Below are 19,842 nucleotides of genomic sequence, written 5' to 3'. Positions count from 1 at the left end.
TGAGAGGCTGTTTCCGAAACCTTCGGGGGGAGGGGCATTTTCTTTGCCTTCCTGCAATCCCGTTTTCCCTCATGGGCTGAAAACTTGTTAGGGGAAGAAAGGGAAGTCACCTTTCTGCTTCCTGTCTGTGCTCTATCAGTATGTCTCACCCAAAGCAGCTTATCTTTCCCTTCCTCTCCCTACAACAGACACCCTGGGAGGTAGGTGGGTCTGAGAGAGCTCTAACAGAAGTGCTGTGCCAGAACAGCCCTAGGAGAACTGTGACTAACTCAGGGTTACCCAGCTGGCTGCATGTGGAGGGGATTCAAACCCAGTTCTCCAGATTAGAGGCCAGAGCTCTTAGCCAGGACACCACGCTGGACTCCTCTGCAGATGAAGGACCTGCTGTGTTCAAATGCTGTGTCTGGCTTCAGACTGGCTTAGTTTCTGGGCTGCCGGGCCAATGACAACTGGCAGGATTAGGCTCTTCCTTCCCGACTTGAGATCCGCAGAGTGAGTGCCACCTCCCCTCATCCACCTTAGCGTTCCTTTTCACTAAGGGGGATGTGCTTGGCCCACTAACACTGGATGCTCGTGTCGGTACAACGGGGCCCGTCTTCCCTCTGCAGGCCCCTCCTCAGTTCTGAGCCTCCGCAAAGGGCGGCTCCATTAAACTGGAGCTTACTCTGGGCTAGGCTTGGGAGGCTTCCCCTTCCCAGCTGCCCCCTCCCTTGGCCAACTGTGAATAATTCATGCGGGGAAGCAGCTGCTGCACTTTCTCCCCGCCAGGTCGCTCGTGTGCCAAGTTCACTTAAAGTGCCTGGGATCTGATGCCGACCAAGTGAAGGGCCTGGACCTGCCTTTGCAGTCCTCCATGGAGGGGGGGGGGCAGTGGGGAGGAGGGATCCTCTTGAAAAACAGGCTGAGCCAGGGGTTAGGGAGGAGGAAATGCTGTGGTGAATAGGCAGGGGGAGGGGGAAGACTCCATTGGCTGTGTTGGATCAGGAGGTAGACATGGCAGGGGGCTCTTAAGACAGGTCCCTACCCAGAGGGGGGCCTCTCCTTCATGCCTTCAAGCAGGGTGACATTGGAGTTTCACAGAGCTGTATGCCGGGGCTGAGCCATGACTGTCCTTTGAAGGTAAAAGAGGGAGTCCCAGTTTGATCCACAAATTAATGCAAGTGTCTCTCACACAGCACTTCTGATTCAAAACAGAAAAAAAGAAAAGGAAGGGAGTGCCTTTGTTCCGGAGAGCTTGTCCCATTTTTGAGCGTTCCCTCCGGCTGCATATAGGTACTGTTCCGTTAGCAGCCCTGCGTGCGCGAGAGTTAATTGTGTGTCGGGATCCCTTTTGTTTAATTAGAGATTTGGTTTTGTAGGACAGCTGCCAAATGGGCATACTCGTAAATGCAGGAGGGCCTTGCTGAGCTGGTGCATTTTCTGTACTGATCCAATTACCGGCGACCTGAATGTAGGAACACAGCGGCCAAAATGCGCAGAGTTGTAAAGAGGAACAGAAGCCTCCATTCCGCGTTGCCTGTTCTCTCAGCCACCTTTGCGTCCCCAAAGCCGTGCTCTTGGCCGTGGGGGCTTCAGAGGGCCAGATGAAATGAGAAATGATCCGTCATGCAAATACGGTAGGGACCCTGTGCTTGGCTAGCGCAGAAGACTTCCCTTCTAGGAAGTGGTATCACGCCTTCTCTTCTGTGGCCGGCCTTTTCTTTCCAAAGGCCTTTTTATCGCACTCCCGCAGCAATTCTGCGCATCTGGCAAGAGCTGAGAGAAGGCCGTGCTCTGATACTGTTCTGCTGTAAAAAAAAGGCCATGCCCCCATCCATTATGCCTTTAACAATGGCCCCCACAGCTGCTTTATCAAGAGAGGGAACCCAGCCAGGACGGCAAGGCTTAGCAGCCGTTGCCCTTGCAAATTGCGCCATGGAATTTCTACGGATTATTCCTGTTGCAGATTTCTCCCCCGCACTCGGCAAGTATTTATAACGTCACTCTGTAGTGGCTGTAGATCAGGGCTGCCTCCTTTCCCGGCACCCTTGATTGAACGTCTGCAGGTAAATAAAGTCCTTGAAATAAGCTTGGTTGGCGGCAGAGAAGGATGGGCTAAATCCCCCAGCCTGGTGGAAATGAACAGTAGTCAAGGCTGGCTGAGTCCTAAGGCACAGTGGAGATCATCCCATAGATGACAAATTCTGGTTCCATTTAAGGGCTGCAGCGGTTGGATTTATGTCCTTGCCACCCTGTCCCTGGACCCTAATCTTTCAGTCTCCTCTCCAGCTGCTGTGGAAAGAGCTGGCAGCATCGCACTTCTGCAAAATACTTTTCCTAGACCAAGATATTGCATTCGTCTGAATATCTAGCTGACATAGAAGACCTGTGCCCAATGCATGACTTGCCCAAGTGCCACCTCTGACTTGCTTTCCCCTTCTCTGTCGGACCTCAAAGAGGAGGCAGCCAACCAGTTGAGATGAGCAGGAAAGGGAGAGTGAGTGGTGGTCAGCAGAACACAAGATTAAGGTGTTGTAGCCCTTAGAGCCTCTTGTGGTGCAGAGTGGTAAGGCAGCAGACATGCAGTCTGAAACTCTGACCATGGGGCTGGGAGTTCAATCCCAGCAGCCGGCTCAAGGTTGACTCAGCCATCCTTCCGAGGTCGGTAAAATGAGTACCCAGCTTGCTGGGGGGTAAACGGTAATGACTGGGGAAGGCACTGGCAAACCACCCCGTATTGAGTCTGCCATGAAAATGCTGGAAGGTGTCACCCCAAGAGTCAGATATGACCAGTGCTTGCACAGGGGATACCTTTACCTTTACCTTTAGCCCTGAACATTTGTTAGATCCACGTAACAGAAGAACTGTCTGAGTAGGAGCTGAGCAAGAGTATTCTACTCTGATTCAGTTCTCACTTGTTTTGTGTTCCTGATACTAGGAAGCACTGTTTATGACTTCGGTTTCTGTTTGTAGCATTGTTTCTATCAATAGCATTCCCAACAGGATGATAAAAACCCAGAAAACCCTTCACTGTGCAAGAGGAAACTTTGGCTGCACATCTCTACCTTATTTCTGTTGCTCTATAAGCAAAGTGTGGTTAAGGCAGGATGGTCCGCGCCTCAGACATGAGCAGAGTATGCTTACTGGACTCTGTGTCCAGTAAAAATCTCAAGTAAAGAGAGTTTATGCCTATCACAGGTATGCTGCAACAATTTGCACAAAAGGGAGGGCCTGTATAATCTCTTCCCCCACTCACGACAAAGGACTACACCAACACTCAACATAGAAGAAGAGTTGGTTCCTATATGCTGCTTTTCTCTGCCAGAAGGAGCCTCAAAGCATCTTCCAATTGCCTTCCCTTTCCTCTCCCCACAAGAGACACCCTGTGAGGTGGGTGAGATTGAGAGAGCCCTGATAAAACTGTTCTGACTGAGCTGTAATATCAGCGCTGTGGTGAGCCCAAGGTCACCCAGCTGGCTGCATGTGGGGGAGCGTGGAATCAAACCTGGCTTACCAGATTAGAAGTCAGAGCTAACCAGTGCACCAAGCTGACTCCCTGATTAACAACCCTGTATTGTTTTTACCTTCAAATTCTTTCCTGATGTAATAATATTTCTGGAAACATTTCCTGCCTCACAATCACTGGTGCATCAGAAAGGGTCTGTCACAGTATGCAATTCAAAATCACCTGAAACATTCCGGGTTAGGAAGCTTCCCCCATGCGCCCATCATAATTTCATTGTCAGAGCCCGGCTTGCCCACTAACGTGCTAGAGGGTATTTTGACAGTTCTCCTTTTAATCCTGTCACCTCTCAGATTAGGGCTTCCTGCCCAGGCCAATGCTCTCCAGATACAAATTTGCTATAAAAATAAGACAGAAACCCACCATTTTTGTTCTTGTGTTGGGCTGTACTTCATGCAAAACCTGTGATGCAGGACAAGCTGCTGCTTCTGGACACCTCCACTTTCTGAACAGGTAAATATTCTGACAACCTCCCCCCCCCCAAAAAAAACTTTCCTTTTATTTTCCTAGGAACCAGTATGTTTTTTGCTTGCGTGTGAGTTTTGAATGAACCCCAATATGTCACCAAATAAATCTCCTGGAGTATAAGGTAAATTGTTATCATTATTTAAGAAGGGTTTCTCCCAGGGAAAGGACCCCGTAAAAATTGGTAGAAAGATCTTGCGTTACCCAGCCTCTTGCAGTATTCATAATTCTGTGTAATTCTCTTTGAGGGATCCATTTTTGGTACCAGTGGCCGCATTTGTGAACACTAAAATCCAGAGATGTGAGCCATGACAGACAAGTCCCAGGTTTGCAGGAAAATCTGAATTATTTTTTTTAGTTGATCAGGGGAAGATTTTAAAAGCCCAACATAATTGATGCATCATCTTTAGCTCTAAGAAATGAATACACTCTCAGTGGCCATTGCTTGGCAACCAGAACAGTATTGCCAGCTATCAAGCCTTGGCTTCTGTCAATAAAAAGCAGGGGGAGGAGATACAGCCAGTTCCAGGGCTGTTTTGGCCTTTGAGAGGAGGACTTAACTACCAGGTGTGTTGCTACCATTCTACTTGCATGACTCAAAGCCAGTTTGGTGTAGTGGTTAGGAGTGCGGACTTCTGGTATGCCGGGTTCGATTCTGCGCTCCCCCACATGCAACCAGCTGGGTGACCTTGGGCTCGCCACGGCACTGACGGGCAGTGATATCAGGGCTCTCTCAGCCTCACCCACCTCACAGGGTGTCTGTTGTGGGGAGAGGAATGGGAAGGCGACTGTAAGCCGCTTTGAGCCTCCTTCGGGTAGGGAAAAGCGGCATATAAGAACCAACTCTTCTTCTTCTTCTTCTTCTTCTTCAACCAGGCCTAGCTATTCAACAGAAGCCACTCAATGAAAGCCAGTGTGGTGTTGTTAAGACTTGGACCTGAGAGACCCAGGTTTGAATTCCCCACTCTGCCATGGAAGTTTACTGGGTGATCTTGGGCCAGTCACACACATGCAGCCTAACCTGCTTAACAGGATTGTCGTGAGAATAAAATGGACAAGAAGAGAATGGTGAAAACTGTGTTGGGTCTCCATCTGGAAGAAAGATAGGTATGTTTGATGCCAAGGCTTGATGGCTGACAATACTGTTGCAATTGCCTAGCAATTAAAGTGTATGCTGGTTGGTGTGTCAGAAGAAAGTAGAGAATGATGACAATATGGGAGCTGGCTAGAAGAAGGAAATATGAAATTATGTGGGCAGGCAGATAAGGGGGAAAGTGAGGTAACTCCCCCCCCCCCACTAGTCTTTGGGGATTCCTCACCAGGCAGCTGTGCCTGCTGAGTTTAACACCCTGCAACTGAGCTCAGGTTGCTCAGAGAGAGGGTGTCAGGGGAAAGGAAGAAGAGAAAGCTAAAGACTTGGAGAGGCAGATAAAGGTAGGCAGGAAGGGAAGAAAGAAACAGGAAAAGGAGAGAGGCTATTGGGGATTTCAGGAAAGGGAAAGAAGAAATGGTGGGGGGAGGAAATAATGAGATGACCCCTGGAAGTCCTTGCCACTCCCTCATTTGTCCTATTATATTCTAGAGCAGCTGTCCCCAACCCCCAGTCCATGGACCAGTACCGGTCCGTGGATCAGTCGGTACTGGACTGCGGCTCCTCCTCGTCCTCCTCCCTGACTGCTGCCTCAGAGGCTGCCCTGCCACTGTGCCGCTGGCTCACCTTTGGTGCTCTCTGATGGCTGCCATGGCTGGGGCTCCCAATCAGCATAGTACTGCGCAGCTGCTGCTGGCAGCACCCCCCAGCAGGTGGCGGGAAGTCAGGGGCGCCAGCGGGAAAGCAAGTGAAGCAGGGGCTCAGGTGGCGGCGATGACGTCCCTCAGCAAACAACTACTCCCCCCGGGCCTCAGAAAAATTGTCAAGCATTGACCGGTCCCCGGTGATAAAAAGGTTGCGGACCACTGTTCTAGAGTATGAATTACATGTGGGTCATTCTAAATGGGTAATTCAGATGTAAAATATTAACTAGCTTTTACATTTTGCCTATCAAATAAAAAAAGAGAGTGTCAGACCTATTCTGAATGAATGGAAAGCCTTTGGGATGGATCTTGTTCTGAACCATCTTCTGTTTGTCACACTCCACTCCTTTTCTATTGCATTTATAAATCAGCCTGATGGATTTATACTCCAGTGCATCTGTTGTCATGTGCTCTGGCTCACAAAAACTCATGCTAGAATAAATTTTGGTACTCTTTTTTTTGGGGGGGGCACCGTTGTATTTATTCTGCAGAGAGTGGGGTCCTTCTCTGTGTGCAAGAGGCAAGTCCCACCAACAGCGGAATGAATCTGTAGAAGTCAGCCATATACAGGTTTAATACAGGTTGGACTTAGAATAAGGGTTCCTGAAAACACCTCTACCTGCTCAGCCCTGGTAGAGAAAGAGGGGGGAGAGTACTTTAGGGCTGGCTAGGTATAGGTAGGTGCTGTCCATATTATTTCAAGCACTACTGAATTATCTCTGTTGGGTTTATCTGACAGAAGGGGGGGGGGGGGGGTTGGCCAGAGATGTGCATGCTTTATCTAAAGGAGAAGGCTGGGGGTGGGTGGTGTAAACTGCCGTGTGGAAGAATGCGAGGATGTAATTTGAGTAAAAGGGGCAGCTACTTCAAAGGCCCAGAGGAGTTCCAAATGGGTTGATTCATAATGAATGAACCTCGCAAGGCTGTCAGAGAACAGTTTGATCAGTCTTGAGAAGTGGCTAAACAGTGTTTTTGCAGTTATTCGAATTACCTTCTAGGCTTTGTAAACCCTGTTTGCTTCCACCTAATTCCTCTGGCCCCAACCCTTCCTGACTTATTGGCTGGCCTCTAAAAGGTTAGCTGTTCAATCCTTTGGCTTAGGCCTCCAAAACAGCGGTTTTCAAAAACTCTGAGTGCCATTTTCTAGAATTCAGGCCGTTGTTCCCCCTTGGATGTTGACTGTATATAGTTCCTTAAGCCCCCCTTTATCTAAAGTGCTTGTCAGTATATATGACCCTCCCCTCCTGCACTTTATTCTCGCAACAAGCTAAGATTTTTTGGGTGGAAATTAGAAATATTAAGTTGGATCCAGCTAGCTTTTCCACTCCTTCTCACCCAATTATCCTCCTTACAACAACAGCCCACTTGGATTTCGTCCATGCAGCTTCTGTAATCCCCAGCACAGACATTTTGAGGGTCTACAGGGACCCCATTAGGAATGTGCACTTGGATTTGTCTGGTCAGACTAGACCCCAAAAATACTTTATTGGGATTTTCAGGTATCTGGAGCAATATTCGGGATTGTTGAAAATACTGGTGTCTAGGTCCCGTATATTTAGGAATATCCAGGTCTGGCTTGTGGGGAAGGCAGGAGCCCTTTCTCCCCCCCCCATCAGAGGTATTCAAAACCCATTTGGACTCCCTTTCATTTTAAAAAGCAGTTCCCCGTGGCCACAGGTAGCCCTAGTTGGGAACATGTAGTTTGGCCCTGAGCTCTCAGTTGCCATTATGGAGGTTGCTAAGTAACCATAACAATATTGCTTAGCATTGCAAGTGTTGGTTACTATGAAGCAAACCATGGGGAAAGCAGGGGTGGACTCTGACATAACATACTTTGACAAGAGTCCTATCCTGCACTGCTATCCCTGATGGAGGAGGACACACTGGGGACAGGAGCAGAACAGTACCCTTACCACCTGGTCTAAGGATGACATCCACTAAGTAACTGGGCCCAGCCTGGTGGCAGCCACCAAACAACTGAGTCCGACCACAGGCAGCAGCCACCACCCGACCCTTCCTCGCTGCCAGTGATAGCTGCTGTACAACTGGGCTCTGCCCAGGACCACCGGCCACCATATAGCTGGGCCTGGCCCAGCACCAGTAGCTAATTCACAACTGAGCCAGACTTTTCCCAGGGAGAGGCTGCCAAAGGGAGGGAAAGCTGAAGACAAGAGCAAATAAAGGAAACAGGAAGGAGGAGATGCGGTAGGGAATGTCAGGGAAAGAATATAGGAAATAGTGGGGGAGGGAATGCAGGGAGAAATGAGATGTCCTCTGAAGGCCACCCACCTGTTCCTTTATATTTATAGAGGGAAGAAGGCTGCATAGTAGAGGGAGGGAGTAATTAGGTTAGCTTTGGGAAGCTGATGTAGATGCGACCTGATTCTATACATATTTTCTCGGAAGTCAGCCCCACTGGACTTACTGTGCAAAGGACTTTAGCTTGTTTTTGGGGGAGGGGGAAATTAAGCCAAGTAATGTTTTAGGAGCACTGAATTCTTTCAGTTGGGTCCATTTTTCTATTGCATTTTTATCCAGCCCTTCCCTTGAGCGTACATGATTTGCATGCAGAAGGTCATGGGTCTTATCCTTTCCTCTCCCGTTAATGGGGTGGAGGTAAGAAGTATTAAGAAAGAGCTTTTTCTGCCTGAGAGTCACTACTAGTCACATTAGAAAAGAGTTCTAAGCAAGATAAACCAATGATCCGACTTGGAACAGGGCAGCTTCATGTATTCACTATTTTATTTCTAGATAGGAGTCTGTTTTATGAGTGGTTCACTGTTGTTTTCTTCACGGAAATCTGAAAGCACCTTTAGTAGCAAGCATCCTGCAGTGTGCAAGAGAACACACCCAGTAGCTCCTCTCAAAGAACTGAAAGCAAATTGATCCCCAAAAGTGTTCTACAGCAGCTGTTCCCAATCCCCGGTCTGGGGTCCGGTCCGTGGATCAGTTTGTACCGGGCCGTGGCTCATCCTCCTCCCTGGCTGCTGCCTCGGGGGCTGCCCTGCCACTCTGCCACCGGCTCATCTTTGGTGCTCTCCAGCAGACACCATGGCTGGGGCTCCCCCTCAGCGTGGCACAGCAGCTGCTGGCAGTGCCCCCAGTGGGTGGCAGGAAGTTGGGCGCCAGCGGGAAAGCAAGCAGAGCAGGGGCTCAGGTGGTGGCGACGTCTGTCGGTAAAAGACTACCCCCCTCCCCGAGCCTCAGTAAAATTGTCAAGCGTTGACCGGTCCCCGGTGATAAAAAGGTTGGGGACCACTGTATTGACCACTGCCTGGTTCTGATCCAGACTAGACGGGAGGAGCCCAAATTGGACAGAATTTTCCCAAGAAATTCGGTCTCCTTGGTGACTTAGTGCAGGCACTGAGCTGGCAGCAGGGAGCTAAGTATCAATAGAGATGAGGCTCACCACAGGCCCTTAGTCTGAATGTAAGATATGAGCTGTAATGCGAAAATTTCTCTTTACCTTCAACATGCAAATAGACCTGGAAGCATGCATTACGGGTGTCACGGGGATGTTGCTAAAAATGACCTTCCCAAAGCACAATAAACGCAGGCTACAGAGAGTCCTAGATTAATAGAAATGCCAGATGGATATTAAAATGAGTTGGCAGGTTTTCCCATGGCTCTCTTGAAATAATTATTTCCCAGATGCATCACGCTCAGTAAGATCTGGATTGCAGCCTTACTGGTAACCGGATTCAAAGAATTCTGATGCACAGAGAGTCAATGGCTCAAAGAACCGATCCAGGAGGAGAGGAAGGAACAAAGAAGGAGGGTCATGTAGAGTTAAGGAGAAATGGTGATAAGAATGTAGGAGAATACGATTATAAAAGATCCTGCTGGCCCAGACCGGTGGGCCATCTAGTTCAGCTTACTTTTTCACATAGTAGTCAACCAATTCATCGGGGGGGGGGGGGGGGGTTGTCAACCACAGGGTCAGAGGCTGAGGCCTTCCCCGCTACTGCCTCCCAGCATTGGTGTTCAGAGGCTTTGCTGCTTCTGTAGATGGAGGCTTCCTTCAGTCACAATAGCTGGTAGCCACTGATGGACTTCTCCTCTATGAATCTGTCTCAGTTAAAGCTATCCATGGTCATGGCCATCGTTACGTCCCCGGGCAGTGAATTCCAAAGCCTGAATACTCAATGAGTAAATTTCCTTTTTATCTGTCCTGAACCTATTTCTCAAAGTTTTTGTTATCTGCCCCTGATTATGGTAGGAGAAAATGATCCCTCTGTGTAATTATCCTCTGTGTAATTTTGTATACCTCTATCCCCTTAACCATCTTTTTTCCAGATGGAAACGTCTCCTGATAGGTTAGGCGCTGAAACCCTCTAACCCTCTAATCATCTTGGTTGCCCTCCTTTGTACCTTTTCCAGCTCTGCAATATCCCTTTTGAGATATGGCAACCAGACCTGCAGAGTATTATTTATTTATTTATTCATTCATTAATTTTCGTATTTCTATACCCCTGCACTCTATTTGGACTTGCAGCGGTTTACAATAAAACAATAAAAACCAGCCCAATCCCCTAAAACCCCTTAAAAATATAACAATTAAATATTGACATTGACATGCCAAAGAAACGTTACAGGGAGAAAAAAGTTCATCTGACTTATTCCTCCTATAATACAAAGACACAATCTGCCCCAAACCAACAAGGCAGACAATAAACCCAACTGGCTCTGTGGTTGTTGTTATTATTTTTTAAATATACTGCATTTATTCAACCCTGTCTGTCTAATACATGGACTTGCTCTATGAATACCGAAGATATGGTGGCAGCACACCATAGCTTTATATTAGAGCATTACAATATTAACCATTTCACTTTCATCCCCTATAGGCCATTTTGGGAGGGGGGGAATACTCAACGTGATCATATATGGTCATAAAAGTAAAGGTATCTCCTGTGCAAGCACCGGGTCATGTCTGACCCTTGGGGTGACGCCCTCTAGCGTTTTCATGGCAGACTCAATACGGGGTGGTTTGCCAGTGCCTTCCCCAGTCATTACCGTTTACCCCCCAGCAAGCTGGGTACTCATTTTACCGACCTTGAAAGGATGGAAGGCTGAGTTGACCTCAAGCCGACTGCTGGGATTGAACTTCCAGCCTCATGGGCAGAGCTTTCAGACTGTATGTCTGCTGCCTTACCACACTGCGCCACAAGAGGCTCTTTTCATATATGGTCATATCACCCAATAAATGTTTAACAAATTTTTAAAATACATACAAAATTAACTTCCAGCCAATTGGATACCCTTCCAGGCCTGTGAAGAAGCCTCAGGGTTTCATGAAACCCTGGTTTAGAGAGCCTGGTGTAGTAAAGGTACTATTGTTATTCTCTGGAAGAATTTCAATATCAAGAATTTTCTCAGAATCATTCTCTGTGATCTGTGACCATCAAATAAATCCATTTGTATTTTCACCACACTGTTGATAATAAAACGACCAGTGTTTGAGTCTGGAGAATTATTTCTGGAGAAAGGCATTTGGAAAGAGGAAATGCTGGTCCTATACTCAGTAATAGGGCAGGTAAATCAGACAGAATAGAGACCCTGAATAGATTAGAATAGGTAATTAGTACCTGATATATACTTGCATTCTCTCACAACTATATTATCTCACTTATTCTGCTGTGCAAAATGAGGTTTCCTCACCACATAAAGAACTACCTCCCCTTTCTCGAAGCATGAAACATGTAGGTATAGATCAACTTCTCTATCCTGAGAAGCAATACAATATAGATGGGTTTCCCTTAGGTGTTATTCATTCACTTCAGCCTCATTTGTTAGCATTATGGGAGAAACATGCTTCAGAATAACTGAGCAGCAGCACAATATGTGATATATATATATTTCTTCTCTCTGTAGTATCATAGCAGGTCTGTCTAATGAATCAATATGCCTATGAACCACTTCTCAATTTCCACAGAATCTCTGCAGCATTTTATACCTGTCTTTGCACGTGAAGACAAGAAGCTATCCGATCACCGGTTCCCTATTCATGCACTCTACTCCAGTTGCCATTGATTCTTCAGTGTCTCTGGTGAAGGTCTTTACCAGGCCAAATTCTCTTGCTGGATCTAATGCTATGAAGGAGAAGGGTATGCACTACACAGAGCCAGCCTAGTTCAAAACGGCTTTGAAGAGAATCCTCTTTCTCCCTTCTTTGATTTGGATGCAGTCAGTAGTGTTGGGCACTGCTGCAATTGTAAAAATTCATCATATAGATTTTTGTTTAATGATTGTGAGCAGCGTGGCCTCTTCACATTGATTTTTTGGTGTCCAGGTTCCTTCCAGGATTATCACCTATGTCCTAGATCAATGCTTTCAAGCTTGGCTCACACAATGACCTTACCTTCGGGACTGGTTGATTTATAGTCCAGTCCTTAGCAGCTGTCTACCTCCAAGTCAGTAGGCTTAGAAGGGTATAACTGCTTAGGATGTCACAGCACCATTAATGGACAGAGCATTAATTATATAGGAGGTTGAAGAAAAAAGACATACTTTAGAGAAGATGTACTGGTTTTCTCAAGGTAAGTGTTTTTGAGCACTGTAGTTTCACATTATAATTTGGAAGACGGTGGGGCGCACTGACGTAAGAAATTTGGAGGAGGCACAGGCAAAATCTGCGCTCAAGACTAAAGAAATTTGATATGTCAGTTTCCAAAGGGCCTCTATTAAGTTTTTGCTTAGGCTCCTTGGTCTTGAATGGGCTGGTGTTATCTTGCCACAATCCTCATTCCCATTCAAATACTGAGTTTTTATGGACCATTCTCTTCTTGCTGACGCTGTACCATCTATACCAGACTGTCCATGAAGCACAACACTATTCCCAAGACCCTTTAAGCTTACCTGCTCACACATGGCCTTATTTTAAGCCATTCTCTTTCTCTCTCCTGTTTTCTCCCCCTGCCCCCGTGCTTTTGCTGCCATTCGGGGCGAGGGGTAGTGGGCAAGAAAGCTTCATTTTTGCCTTAAGATGTGACTTTGTGTTGAACTGCTCCGGCAGGCAAACATGCTCTGCTCTGCAGCCAAAGCCAATCTTTGGACCTGTCTGTCTGGCCAGCATTCAGCTCAAAAAGCTGTCAATCACCTTAATAGCTGCCCAGTAAGCTGTGGCGACAGAGTTTCTTCTTCTTTGGCCTAGTAAATTTGGCCTCTTGATCCTACTATGAGGATATTTAGTTAACGCAACAGAATTTGTCCAGTCATAGAAGCATGGTATTGAGTGCAGTAAATACATCTCTCGAGAAATATATTGCAAAAAAGGTAGATTTATATCTGTTCAGGTAGATCCAGTTCACATTCAGGTTGCAGTCAAAAGAAGAAGCCTACTCTGAAGGGTTCTTTCCCTGTCACAGATGTCTGGCTTGTCTAGCATCACGTGTGTGGGAGAATGAGAGCATTGGCTCTCCAGGAAAAACCTGCAGAGATATGTGTCTCCATGAAAGGCCATGTGAAATGAATGAGAGAGCAAAGCAAGAGGAATGGTCAGAGGGCAGCTGCCAGGATAAGCCAAAGGGAGGAGCCCCATTCCAGGAAATAATACCTACACACACACACACACACACACACACACACAACGTCCAAGAATGTCGAGTTGCTCACTCCAACACCAACCACGGATTCATGATACCTTCTTTCCTTTAGAACCAACAGAAACTCGAGTCTGGCCACTCATGTTTGAATAGTCATAAACCAAAGGTTCATTTGTACCTGAAAATGTGCAGTTCCCTGCTGAAAATTAAATTCAAAGTTACTTTAATGGATTTTATTTTACTTTTATCCTTGAATGGCAGCTCTCTCCAACCATCTGATCACAAATTCCATTCAGTTTCAGAACAGACTTGCCAAGGGGCATGGTGCTGTAGGTGGTGGTTTTCTATTTAAGTGCCACAAATCCAAGCCTGACCCCATAGATCTATTCCCAGAGAATTACAGCACAGAACTATGGATCGCAGCACCCTTTTAAACCAATAGACTTTCACTGATTTAGATGGGGTTTAATGCTGCTAGCCCAAGCTATTCGGATCTTGTCAGAACTTGGAAGCTGAGCAGAGTCGATCCTATTTGGATGGGAGACTGGCAAGGTTTACCAGGGTCACTATGCAGAGGCAAGCAATGACAAACCCCCTCTTTTAGCCTCTTGCCTTGAAAATCCTATGGGGCCGCCATAAATTGGCTGTGATTTGATAGCAAAAACAAAAGAAGCTACTTAGCACAGCACTGCCAACTCCTCGGTTCTTTGTATCCAGGCCATAACCTATGAAATAAGTAGCAGAACTTTTCCTTACTTCTTCTGAATGCCAAATCCCTGTGGGCAGCTATTTGGTGAATACTCAGCTAGGTCCCTTGAACTGTCAATCCCAGCTCCTGTATCTGCAGAATGTTTTACCCTTGGTTGGTTTTTAACACAGTCTTGAAATTGCTGTTTGGGGAACTGCTTTATTGTACATGAAAGAAAACAGGCCAGACAAAGCAGATTAAAGCTGGGAGCCAGAGTAGAAAGTGGAAAATTTGCAGTGGGAGCAGTCATGCAGATTTCGCCTTTGCTTCGGTGGGAGTGAAGGACATGAACGAGATCCCCTGGCAGAGGTGAAACTTTGAGTGAACCTATCCAGATGGCAAATGACATGGGATGAAGGGGTGGGGGGGAGGGCTTTCTATTCTCTCTATGCCATGGACAACTCTCCATTAGTTTGTCAAATTTTGCTCTACAGAAACAGATGGGGAACAAATACAGAAGGGGGAAGACTAACAAACGGACTCCTTTGCCGTGTGCTTAGGCAGAGAAGACACGATAACAAATACAGAAACATTAATAGTCCTTAGCCTCCATTTCAAAACATATTTTACCCGTGTTCAGCACTAATCTACTATTTAAATATCTAAGGGCAAACAATGAAGTGAGGGGCTCAAGCTGCAAAGAGAGTCCACCTTTCCTCAATGTGCTTCAGTCTCGGTTCACTATCAATTGGACCTGATTGCTACAGTCCTGTGAACCAGTTTATTAGAAAGATTCAGGGTTGGCCTAATGTCACAAGTAACATAGAATGGTTACTTGGACAACAACCTTTTAGGGGCACCCTGTGATAAGAATCCCCTAAGATTTCTCGCCCTGTTGCTGAAACAGTTTCTCAGATGGCCTCCTCAGAATATACTGCAGAATTAAGCCGGGAAGCTCGAAGACGAGCCAAGATAAGTTTAAGGCATCTGCCTTTGCTATCTGGAGAACAGAAAGCAACAGGACAACGGGCTTAGCCCGCCCTAAGCCTCCCTGCATGTTTTCATTCATGTAACTTGATCCTCTTTTCATGGATTTCTATTTTGTCAGAGCTCGTCTGGGAGTGAGCCTTAAAGAAACAGCGTTTGTGTGTGTTAAGTGCCGTCATGTCTCTTCTGACTTGAAATGGTACCTATATAATTTCTAGAGGGGTACCAGTGTACAACAGTACATTTGTAATAACACAATGTCTCTGGCCCCTGAAGGGTGCTCCTAATGCTGGAGGGCTAAACCAAACCCATCAGCTCTCTTCAGTTTTACAGCTATGTGATTTTGATAGGTCTAACTGATCAGGGTGGCCTAGGCAAGCCTGATCTTGTCAGAATTTGGAAGCTAAGAGCCAGCTTGGTGTGGTGGTTGGAGCATGGACTTCTAATCTGGTGAGCTGGGTTTGATTCCCCGCTCCTCCCCCACATGCAGCTATGTGGGTGACCCTGGGCTCATCACAGCCCTTATAGAGCCATTCGGAATGAGCAGTAATATCAGAGTTCCCTCAGCCTCACCTACCTCACAGGGTGTCTGTTGTGGGGAGAGGAAAGGGAAGGCAACCGTAAGCCACTTTGAGCCATTTCCAACCATTCGGCCACACTGTGAAGAGAGTCCAGTGAAGTTTTTGTTCTGCTGTGTTTTCTTCCCTCCTTTGGTCTGCTCTCAAATCTAGTTCATTTCCTTCTCACTGCCGTGGATCTCCATTTGACACCAATGTTGTGGCCAATGACCGTTTGCCTTTGAAGCGGAGCCTTTCTAAACCCCCTCCCACCATCTGTGGGTCATCTGAGGTGCCCATATCTTTTAAGAGAGGGGATTAGGATTTAGGTCCAACCAATTTTGTTTATTTTTAGCTTCAAAATTCTGGCTTTCCATCTGCCATTTTTTTAGCAGCTTCAGTTCTCCACTTATGCCTTTCATTAGTTCCTTTGAAACCATTCTTTGTGTTGCTTAGACGTCTCCTCCTTGCATTACATTCTCCACATGCTGTCCATATGGTTCTATCAAGCGTCTTGACTGTTTGTTACCTTTTTTCTTCTTGTCTTCACGCGTCCCATCCCCCCCATGATAACTTTTATTCATTATTCATTAATATATTTCTCATGGATTAATTGCTAAACAGTTACAACTAATTTACAGCATTTCTATAGTATTTGAACTGTCAGAAGATGTTTCGATCCACAAACATTCCTTTGAGCTAAATCTAGCACGCACAAAAAGTTTGCCACACAAAGCCCACCAAAATGATTCCTATTTATTTCACATGGGCTTCTGCAGGAGAATTTCACCAACACATTGTGCTCTTTGCTAATATTGAATTCTGTTGTAAACGTCATGCCCTTTTTATGGGTTTCAAGACACACAATCCGAGAACTGCAACTTCAAATACTACTTCTGTAGTCAACTCAAAACTGTTTGTGATCTTATGAAAACGAATGCGAAGGGTGGAAATTATTTCTGACATGAGCTGCAAGAAGTAACTTCATAATTAATAGGGAAAGGGCTTCACAATTTTAACCACTCTCTTCCACTATAAGTCTGTGATGTTGGACAATATTATGTTTTTTTACATCCCCGGAATTAACTACATCTTTAGCATTGCATCTTATCCAAGGTACTTCAGGTCACATACACACTATGTGTTTGTTTGTTCCTTCCTTCCTTCCTTCATTTACTTATATTTTTAGTCCACCAATCTCCGTGAACTTGAGGCAGATTACAAACCATCTAAACCCATTAAAACTCTTACCCCATAAAACCTCACACAAAACATAAAACATAATCCAAGATAGCAACATACCACATAGCTCCCTCCCCACCCAGCAGCTAGCCACCTCAGGGGGTTAATCGATGGATGCTTTGGAGGGTGGGGCCCCATAGAACTTAATCCTGGCCTCAACCAAAGACCCAGTGGAAGTTCTGTTTAACAGGCCTTGCAGAACTGTCAAGGCCCTTAGCTCTCCTGGCAACACATTCCACCACGTCGGGGCCAGGACCAAAAAGGCCTTGGCCATAAGGCGGTACACCTAGAAGTCCCTGGCTGTAAGGCAGTACACCTGGCCTTGATCTAGGCCCTAGATCAAGGCCAGGTGTACCACCTTACGGCCAGGGACTTCTAGGATATTAGCACCTGTAGAGCGAAGTGCCCTGTGAGGGGCATAAGCACATAAGTTGTCCCTCAGATATAAAGTGGTGTAAAACACCTTTAAAATCAATTTTACTTTCATGGTCTGCCTAAAAGGGTCTTGGAAAAGGTGATAGTTGTGACAACAATCATACCTGGCCAGAGTCTGCACTTACTTTCTTTATTCCATTGTCAATCCTGTTGAATTCAGATCACTTTGAACTCAGGTCTTCCTCTCCCCCCCCCTCCCCATTGAAACAGGAAAGTCTTCTGCACGTGGTTAGGGTAGTTCAGAAGGGGGGGGGGAGCCAAGATTCTTTCTTTCTTTTCTTGAAGGGGGGGGGGCAGAGGAGCCAAGCAGGGAGCCTCTTTCTTTTCTTGGAAGGGGTGGGGATTGAAAAAGGCAGAGAAGAGAGAAAAAATCCAGGACCGACAGAAGTTGAGAGAAATTAGGGGCTTCTCCTTTAAGGCAAGGTGTCACATGACCAGGTGTAGCCTATCAGAGGTTGTCTACCACGGAGCTTTCTTTCCCAATCTGGATATTGAGGATTAAAAGCAGTCTTAGATATCGCACAATAAAGGTAGGGTCACTCCAGATCAATCCTTCTTGCTGCAGAAGGAAAATTAAAATCGCCCAAAATCCAAACGGAAATCGCATTCTGTGTAGAGGGCAGGGACTGAATCGATCTGGTGTTGGAATAAAAGTTCCGTGCAGTTTACACCCTGATCTCTCCACCTTTCTAGGGTCTTGACTAGGAGACATGTCAGATAAACAGGCTTGAGATAATGTTACATTTGTAATGTAGATGGCCTTATTTGCTTCTAATCTGCTTTTTGCCCATCCAGGGACCCATAGCAACTTTTCACATCATTCTCTCCCCTTCTACTCTATCTTCACAAGATAGGTTATATTGAGAGATTGTGATGGGCGCAGGATGACCTGAAAAGCTTCCATGGTAGAGTGGGGTTTCCAATGGGATTGTCCTTAATCACCATCCAACACTCTTACCACTATGATACACAGACTCTTGGGACACCAGTGTGCTCAACACAATTCAAGGATTTCACTCCGCAAGTCCAAGTCTAGTACTTTGTCCTATTGACATTGAATGAGGCAAAACTGGGATTCTTGAGTCATGGTAGATTCCAGAACGTGTCCATGAATACTTTTAATGCTGATTTTATGAACTTAGGGCGGATTGTGAGTAGTGGGCAGTGGATGTGCCAGTGTTTGTATCTTGTTGCCCTTGCATACCTAGGGAATTGCTAATTGCCACTGTGGGATGGTAGGTGAATTTCCTCCAAGCCAGGCTGGATTCTGGAAATTTTTGGTGGAGGGATAACTTGGGCAAGAAATTGGGGTCATCATGGGTGGGCAGATAATTGTGAGTTCCTGCATTGTGCAGGGGGTTGGACTAGATGATCCTAGAGATACCTTCCAACTCTATGGGCCTTTTCGCACAGGGATCTTTGTTGCAAATTGTTTGCGGAATGAAAAATCGCCATTTAAAATAGTGGAATTCGTCGTTATGCATACCTGCCTTTGTAGTGGAATCAGTTGCGTTTTTTAGCGTTTCCCACAGGCTTCCGGTCTCGGCAGAAATCGCTAGAAAGGAAGCGCTATTGCCAAGCTCGTCCCGCCCCTGGCCGTCAAGCAGCCAATGGGCAGCCGTTAGCATGCTCCCAAACAGCCCCTTTCCCTTTAAGAAAGGTTTAAAAAAAAAAAAAACGACCCATAGCAACGAATCTAGGTAGATTCGTTGCTACGGAGAGACCCATCCAGCTGCCTAATGTGAGCTGTCGTTTGATTGTATGATCGTTTGCACGCTGCCTCGAGTGATAAAAAAAAAATCCCCCCCCCCCTCTCACGGGCTCGATTTTCGGCTGAATTTATTTGTAAAAAATAAAGGGACTTTATTTCAGCAAACGGGCTTTTCAGTGGTTTGTGCTTAGTGACTAAAGGTGAAGGACTGAAGCCAGGGAAGCCTCTAAACAGAAAGAGGCTCGCCGGTGCGTTTATCCCCGCTCGCTCGGAGAAAAAAAAATGGCGATCGCTTCGCCGGAAGTTTGGAGGAGAGAGCCAGGGGGAGGGACTTTGAAGAACCAGCAACAATGGTAACGCACAGGTCTTTAGCGCTACTGTTGCAGATTGGTTGCAGGAGTGTATCGCTATCCGGAGGGTGAATCCACTTTTCTGGATTCCCCTGAAAGCGCCACAACGAAGCGCTTTTTGCTGATTGGTTTCAGGATTGTTGCAGATTGTCTACGACGTCGTGGGTTATGGCAAATTAGTAGCGTTTCCAAATAGCAACCATTCTGCTACTTTGAAGCCGTGCGAAATGGCCCTATGATTCCATTAATACAGAGTCAGAAGTCTTCATATCATTTCCATTATTCATTTACATCTGTTCTTTCCCTACAAATGGTGACCTAATAATGCCCTAAAAAATCAAACGAATAGGAAAATGGTGAGAAGCCTTATAAAGATAGATAGCCCACCCCCTCTTCTTGCCAGATTCAAGTTATGATCCTCAAGGTCAAGAACAGAGATCTTTGGTCAAACAAGCACTCAACCTGGATGTTAACAGACTGCTGGCCATGGCATCAGCTTCTTTGTCGAGCTTTTGTATAGAAGGCTATCACGTATTGCAGAATGCAGAATGGCTTGAGGATTAGAAC

This window comes from Paroedura picta, chromosome 6 (genome assembly GCF_049243985.1).
Source record: "Paroedura picta isolate Pp20150507F chromosome 6, Ppicta_v3.0, whole genome shotgun sequence".
NCBI lineage: Eukaryota > Metazoa > Chordata > Lepidosauria > Squamata > Gekkonidae > Paroedura > Paroedura picta.
This window is presented reverse-complemented; position numbering follows the sequence as displayed.